The 8,212-nt window shown below is 42.6% G+C and overlaps 1 pseudogene; it reads left to right on the plus strand.

The window, feature by feature from the left end:
* The first annotated feature begins 1,074 nt into the window (after positions 1 to 1,074).
* LOC123175817 (histone H2B.1-like) lies at positions 1,075 to 5,984 on the plus strand (annotated as a pseudogene).
* The last annotated feature ends 2,228 nt before the right edge of the window (positions 5,985 to 8,212 follow it).

An 8,212-nucleotide genomic window follows, 5' to 3' on the forward strand; every position in this document is an offset into this window, starting at 1 on the left:
ACATGCATCTCTGATTGAGCAATTTCATCAAGATGTCAACTTCTGTTTTGTCATAGTCAAACCTTCAATTTGCCCTCGGCAAGCACGTTCACTCAACATCTTCTATTTTCTGTTCAAGCACGACCCATATTTGTCTTAGGTTAACTTGATCTCGGAATCGATAAATAAAGTCATAAACCAATGTCTTCTCTTTAGCCTCCATCATCTAGAGGCCTACAAATATACTGTCTTGTCTCCAATGTACACATATGTTTGCTGGCTGATGATTCCATAGTAATTATATCGGGGTGTTGGCCATTGTTATCTCTTATGACTAATCACAGTCTTAAAAATGCCACGGGGTAAGCTACTTAATCACAAATTACTTTGGAACATTTTTTATTGTGTCATTTCCATAATATCTTCTGGCGGTACGCTTGGACGTCATGAAAAGTATGATCTGTTTAATATTACCACCGTTCGGAAAATAAGTGACATGGTTTTAGTTCTAGTTACTTACCGAATGGAGGGAGTATCACTTATAGCTTTATTTATACGTGTAACCATCTGGACATGTGCTTTTGTAGAAAAGCCCAAAAGACATAATTTGCTTGGTATGATTGTAAGTTAGTAATTTGTCAAAACATTTCACTCGGGGCATGTGAAATCCTTCACTCACACAGCCAGCACATGTTTGAATTTCCTTTTGCCAGTATTGCTACATTGTCATTTGACTCATTTGGTGCATTTCCATCCGCTTTTACTTAGTTGTCATTCTACTAAAACATCAAACTATTATTACTACTGGATATTTATTTACGCTGCATAGATTTATTTACCAAGTTTACTTCAACTTTACGTGCTAAACATCGCTGTGTCAACATTTTTTTGATTAAATAAAGCATACTGTTCGTAAAGAAAAAACTTTGGAGAAAAGCACGATCCGCCCCGCAGAGATCACGACCGTCCATCCAAGCAGCATCGAACCCCTCATACCGTCCCACGTCACGGATCCGGGACAACCACGCCTCCACCAATCAGCGCTCACATCCCCCCCTCTATAAACCCACATCAGCCCCGCAACTCCTTTCCCAGCATCTCGTTCCAAATCTCCCACCTTAGCAGCACCGGCGGCTTCCCCTCTCCCCGCTCCAGACGCAGCGATGGCCCCCAAGGCGGCGGAGAAGAAGCCGGCGGCGAAGAAGCCCGCGGAGGAGGAGGCGACGACGGAGAAGGCCGAGAAGGCGCCGGCCGGGAAGAAGCCCAAGGCCGAGAAGCGGCTGCCGGCGGCGGGCAAGGGCAAGGCCTCCGGCAAGGAGGGCGGCGGCGACAAGAAGTCCAGGAAGAAGGGCAAGAAGAGCGTGGAGACGTACAAGATCTACATCTTCAAGGTGCTGAAGCAGGTGCACCCCGACATGGGCATCTCCTCAAAGGCCATGTCCATCATGAACTCCTTCATCAACGACATCTTCGAGAAGCTCGCCGGCGAGGCCGCCAAGCTCGCCCGCTACAACAAGAAGCCCACCATCACGTCACGGGAGATCCAGACCTCCGTCCGCCTCGTCCTCCCCGGCGAGCTCGCCAAGCACGCCGTCTCCGAGGGCACCAAGGCCGTCACCAAGTTCACCTCCTCTTAGATTGTACATCTAGTAGCGACTGTAGATGGTTCTGTTTACTTGGTGCTTGTCGACTCTGGCTATCTGGAAGTATAAGTGGTATTACTGCTGGCTAGATGGGAATTGCAGAATGATTGCCAAAGCTCTGTTGGTTCTTTGGTTGTAACAGCCGAATTTGTGCTTCTTTTCTTTTGGTAAACTGACATATCAAAAGTTGTGATCCATTTCAGCTGTGACTGTGATACTGATCTCTGCCATGCGATTGTGCTTTCGTAGCAATGTAAGTTTCCAGAATCCACTTGATTCTGGTGCAATGTTGTCCAATCGCCTGGGCTTATTTCCTGCTGTGATTGTTTATTGTCAATAAGAGCAACCCCAATGGTTTGCTTGCCATGTCTGGTTCTTGTTTTGGTAGTACTCCCTCCATCCGAAAATACTTGTCATCAAAATGGACAAAAAAAGATGTACTTGACATCAAAATGGATAAAAAAGAATATATATAGAACTAAAACATATCTAGATACATCCCCTTTTATTCATTTTGATGACAAGTATTTCCGGACAGAGGGAGTAGTTTCCTTTGCTTATGAAGCAGTATCAGTCAAATTGGTCAGCCTGAAGCAGCTTGGCGTTGTACATGATTGTGTTACTGTGAAAATGCCAAGTGTGAGAAAATTAGACTAGCTGTCTGTTTCTTGCCGGAAGGTGTTCCTTAAACAAGATGATGTGCTAGAGGCATGCTTCTGTATTGCCTTGCTATAAACAAGATGGTGTTTATTGTATCGTCTTTGATGCACATTTGGTTTATACATGGAAGCTATGGTCTTCTGACCTGCTGGTGTCATGTACACATAGAAGGTGAACCATCTTCACTTAAATCCAAGGGCTGATAACTTTTGTGAGTTGTCACGGTGGTATTATGTAAAATGGTTGGGTTTGTGATAGCTGTGCCTGAATCTGCGCGCATCGTGCACTGTAGTTGCATGGAAACAACAATTGTAATAACACAGTGGTATTTTGGTCACCATTTATTATTATTATTATTATTGACTTAATATATTTTATCTTGGGTTTGGGTTGGTAGGTGGTGTGTCACAAGATGTGCAACGACATGGTGAGCTTGTTCTCATCCTGCTCTTCAGACACCGCAGCAATTCAGAGATTGTTGAACTTCATGACTAGCTGGTAAGTGCTTTCAAAATCCTATGATAGGTTGCATCCTGCAGGCTGCAAACAACAACTTGGATCTGTGTTGATTATCTGTCCATCTGTCGTTTTTGTCCTCTCGATAGTTCCTGAGTCGATCAAATTGTATGTATAGAAGGGCAAACTGATCAAGACCTGTGATTCGTTGGTCATCTCTAAAATTTTAGGAGAGATGGTATGTGCTATTATAAAACATCAAGAAATGCAAATTAAATGTGAGATGTCCTATTGGTAACACCAGTTTGTTAACACCTTGTCATCATTATCCAATGGTCACATGATCACCGGTGAGTCTCTAGATCATTACTTAACAGAAGTATTCAGATAGCTACTTATAAGATATAATATAGTCATGCAACTCAACTAAAATTGTAAGAATTAAAAAGAATCAGCAAAAAGGTGAACTAGTTTTTCAGCATTCCAGAGCAGATGTAAGCATTGTTCAGAAGAGGTAACCATCTGCACAAGAATCTAGTTTAACATCAAATACTGATGAAAAGGAGTTCAACTAGTACATCTAGAAGAAAAACTGCATCACATACTAGGATCATAATACCTTGTAGACACATTCAGATTATGAATGTCTGACCATTGTCAACCAACCGGCACCTTAACACAGCCCGTAGAGCAGTCTAGGTGGAAGAACATGCAAGTAAAGTTAAGCACATGGCCTTTTCGTGCATAAGATCCCCACAAATAAGAAAAGAAATCAAAGAAATTATCATCTTCAGCTGCTGCAACAGAAGATGCCAAAGGATCTTATCCTGGTGTAAATAACATGATAATATAAGCATCGCATAACCGATAACTTGCAATATAAACATGATGGTAACTTTTTTACCAAAGGAAAAAAAGTTGTTAAAAACATACACTCGCCTCGCGCGTGAGCCTCTTGGATGAATGCAACACATGGCGTGCCACGAGGAAGTCACATAATGTTTAGTCTCATGAGGGGCACACGTGCTATAGGCGTGATAAGTTACGCAAAAACATCGTGATAATTTTTGACCTATGGGAAAAGCTACCGAAACACACCCAGTTTTTAGGTGCAAGTACCATGATAATATATGAACTGTAGACCCGGTAACTCATGAACAACCCCCCATGGTAACTTTGACCGGGGGAGGTTAATGTACATATACCCTGCTAACTTATGTGTAAGTACCGCGGTATTTTACACATCGAAAACCTTATAACTTATGTACAAAATACAGTGGTAACTTTGAAGGGGTGTAGTTGTTGAAGCATAGTACCTGGTATGTTTTATGTAAATAGCACGGTAAGTTATGCAACACAGGCCTGATAACTTGCATACAAATGCCATGGTAACTTTGTCCTGAGGAGAAATCATGTGATAGACGTGAAGAAGTGGCAGTTTTCTCGGGGATGGCTGCCCATGATGTGCGGGAGAAGCAGGTTTCTCGGGTGAACCTGCGGGGTCGTTTAGGAGGAGACGAGGTCAAAGGACAAGGGATCGTGTTATACTTTAAAATGAAAGAAATAGAGATGTGGCAGTTTTGCTTATATGGCACACATGTGCCAAATATCACAGTCCTAAATTTGTACAACATGCATCTCTGATTGAGCAATTTCATCAAGATGTCAACTTCTGTTTTGTCATAGTCAAACCTTCAATTTGCCCTCGGCAAGCACGTTCACTCAACATCTTCTATTTTCTGTTCAAGCACGACCCATATTTGTCTTAGGTTAACTTGATCTCGGAATCGATAAATAAAGTCATAAACCAATGTCTTCTCTTTAGCCTCCATCATCTAGAGGCCTACAAATATACTGTCTTGTCTCCAATGTACACATATGTTTGCTGGCTGATGATTCCATAGTAATTATATCGGGGTGTTGGCCATTGTTATCTCTTATGACTAATCACAGTCTTAAAAATGCCACGGGGTAAGCTACTTAATCACAAATTACTTTGGAACATTTTTTATTGTGTCATTTCCATAATATCTTCTGGCGGTACGCTTGGACGTCATGAAAAGTATGATCTGTTTAATATTACCACCGTTCGGAAAATAAGTGACATGGTTTTAGTTCTAGTTACTTACCGAATGGAGGGAGTATCACTTATAGCTTTATTTATACGTGTAACCATCTGGACATGTGCTTTTGTAGAAAAGCCCAAAAGACATAATTTGCTTGGTATGATTGTAAGTTAGTAATTTGTCAAAACATTTCACTCGGGGCATGTGAAATCCTTCACTCACACAGCCAGCACATGTTTGAATTTCCTTTTGCCAGTATTGCTACATTGTCATTTGACTCATTTGGTGCATTTCCATCCGCTTTTACTTAGTTGTCATTCTACTAAAACATCAAACTATTATTACTACTGGATATTTATTTACGCTGCATAGATTTATTTACCAAGTTTACTTCAACTTTACGTGCTAAACATCGCTGTGTCAACATTTTTTTGATTAAATAAAGCATACTGTTCGTAAAGAAAAAACTTTGGAGAAAAGCACGATCCGCCCCGCAGAGATCACGACCGTCCATCCAAGCAGCATCGAACCCCTCATACCGTCCCACGTCACGGATCCGGGACAACCACGCCTCCACCAATCAGCGCTCACATCCCCCCCTCTATAAACCCACATCAGCCCCGCAACTCCTTTCCCAGCATCTCGTTCCAAATCTCCCACCTTAGCAGCACCGGCGGCTTCCCCTCTCCCCGCTCCAGACGCAGCGATGGCCCCCAAGGCGGCGGAGAAGAAGCCGGCGGCGAAGAAGCCCGCGGAGGAGGAGGCGACGACGGAGAAGGCCGAGAAGGCGCCGGCCGGGAAGAAGCCCAAGGCCGAGAAGCGGCTGCCGGCGGCGGGCAAGGGCAAGGCCTCCGGCAAGGAGGGCGGCGGCGACAAGAAGTCCAGGAAGAAGGGCAAGAAGAGCGTGGAGACGTACAAGATCTACATCTTCAAGGTGCTGAAGCAGGTGCACCCCGACATGGGCATCTCCTCAAAGGCCATGTCCATCATGAACTCCTTCATCAACGACATCTTCGAGAAGCTCGCCGGCGAGGCCGCCAAGCTCGCCCGCTACAACAAGAAGCCCACCATCACGTCACGGGAGATCCAGACCTCCGTCCGCCTCGTCCTCCCCGGCGAGCTCGCCAAGCACGCCGTCTCCGAGGGCACCAAGGCCGTCACCAAGTTCACCTCCTCTTAGATTGTACATCTAGTAGCGACTGTAGATGGTTCTGTTTACTTGGTGCTTGTCGACTCTGGCTATCTGGAAGTATAAGTGGTATTACTGCTGGCTAGATGGGAATTGCAGAATGATTGCCAAAGCTCTGTTGGTTCTTTGGTTGTAACAGCCGAATTTGTGCTTCTTTTCTTTTGGTAAACTGACATATCAAAAGTTGTGATCCATTTCAGCTGTGACTGTGATACTGATCTCTGCCATGCGATTGTGCTTTCGTAGCAATGTAAGTTTCCAGAATCCACTTGATTCTGGTGCAATGTTGTCCAATCGCCTGGGCTTATTTCCTGCTGTGATTGTTTATTGTCAATAAGAGCAACCCCAATGGTTTGCTTGCCATGTCTGGTTCTTGTTTTGGTAGTACTCCCTCCATCCGAAAATACTTGTCATCAAAATGGACAAAAAAAGATGTACTTGACATCAAAATGGATAAAAAAGAATATATATAGAACTAAAACATATCTAGATACATCCCCTTTTATTCATTTTGATGACAAGTATTTCCGGACAGAGGGAGTAGTTTCCTTTGCTTATGAAGCAGTATCAGTCAAATTGGTCAGCCTGAAGCAGCTTGGCGTTGTACATGATTGTGTTACTGTGAAAATGCCAAGTGTGAGAAAATTAGACTAGCTGTCTGTTTCTTGCCGGAAGGTGTTCCTTAAACAAGATGATGTGCTAGAGGCATGCTTCTGTATTGCCTTGCTATAAACAAGATGGTGTTTATTGTATCGTCTTTGATGCACATTTGGTTTATACATGGAAGCTATGGTCTTCTGACCTGCTGGTGTCATGTACACATAGAAGGTGAACCATCTTCACTTAAATCCAAGGGCTGATAACTTTTGTGAGTTGTCACGGTGGTATTATGTAAAATGGTTGGGTTTGTGATAGCTGTGCCTGAATCTGCGCGCATCGTGCACTGTAGTTGCATGGAAACAACAATTGTAATAACACAGTGGTATTTTGGTCACCATTTATTATTATTATTATTATTGACTTAATATATTTTATCTTGGGTTTGGGTTGGTAGGTGGTGTGTCACAAGATGTGCAACGACATGGTGAGCTTGTTCTCATCCTGCTCTTCAGACACCGCAGCAATTCAGAGATTGTTGAACTTCATGACTAGCTGGTAAGTGCTTTCAAAATCCTATGATAGGTTGCATCCTGCAGGCTGCAAACAACAACTTGGATCTGTGTTGATTATCTGTCCATCTGTCGTTTTTGTCCTCTCGATAGTTCCTGAGTCGATCAAATTGTATGTATAGAAGGGCAAACTGATCAAGACCTGTGATTCGTTGGTCATCTCTAAAATTTTAGGAGAGATGGTATGTGCTATTATAAAACATCAAGAAATGCAAATTAAATGTGAGATGTCCTATTGGTAACACCAGTTTGTTAACACCTTGTCATCATTATCCAATGGTCACATGATCACCGGTGAGTCTCTAGATCATTACTTAACAGAAGTATTCAGATAGCTACTTATAAGATATAATATAGTCATGCAACTCAACTAAAATTGTAAGAATTAAAAAGAATCAGCAAAAAGGTGAACTAGTTTTTCAGCATTCCAGAGCAGATGTAAGCATTGTTCAGAAGAGGTAACCATCTGCACAAGAATCTAGTTTAACATCAAATACTGATGAAAAGGAGTTCAACTAGTACATCTAGAAGAAAAACTGCATCACATACTAGGATCATAATACCTTGTAGACACATTCAGATTATGAATGTCTGACCATTGTCAACCAACCGGCACCTTAACACAGCCCGTAGAGCAGTCTAGGTGGAAGAACATGCAAGTAAAGTTAAGCACATGGCCTTTTCGTGCATAAGATCCCCACAAATAAGAAAAGAAATCAAAGAAATTATCATCTTCAGCTGCTGCAACAGAAGATGCCAAAGGATCTTATCCTGGTGTAAATAACATGATAATATAAGCATCGCATAACCGATAACTTGCAATATAAACATGATGGTAACTTTTTTACCAAAGGAAAAAAAGTTGTTAAAAACATACACTCGCCTCGCGCGTGAGCCTCTTGGATGAATGCAACACATGGCGTGCCACGAGGAAGTCACATAATGTTTAGTCTCATGAGGGGCACACGTGCTATAGGCGTGATAAGTTACGCAAAAACATCGTGATAATTTTTGACCTATGGGAAAAGCTACCGAAACACACCCAGTTTT

This window comes from Triticum aestivum, unplaced genomic scaffold (genome assembly GCF_018294505.1).
Source record: "Triticum aestivum cultivar Chinese Spring unplaced genomic scaffold, IWGSC CS RefSeq v2.1 scaffold178798, whole genome shotgun sequence".
Taxonomy (NCBI): Eukaryota; Viridiplantae; Streptophyta; class Magnoliopsida; order Poales; family Poaceae; genus Triticum; species Triticum aestivum.